Below are 216 nucleotides of genomic sequence, written 5' to 3'. Positions count from 1 at the left end.
TTCAACGAGATGGATTGACATGGTGGCTGCAATGATGGGCTCAAGTATAGCAGGGATTGTGGGGCTGGCGCGGGATCGGGCAGTGTTTTGTTCTGCTGTGCATGGGGTCGCTATGAGTCGGAAACGACTCGACGGCACTTAACAGCAACAACAACTGGTTTATATATATATAGTGACTCAAAAAGCTGCTAGGTTTGAGTGGGCCCAGAAGAAAGG

This window comes from Orycteropus afer, unplaced genomic scaffold (genome assembly GCF_000298275.1).
Source record: "Orycteropus afer afer isolate SDZICR_OR568_19922 unplaced genomic scaffold, OryAfe1.0 scaffold00089, whole genome shotgun sequence".
Lineage (NCBI taxonomy): Eukaryota > Metazoa > Chordata > Mammalia > Tubulidentata > Orycteropodidae > Orycteropus > Orycteropus afer.
Note: the sequence above shows the minus strand (reverse complement) of the source record.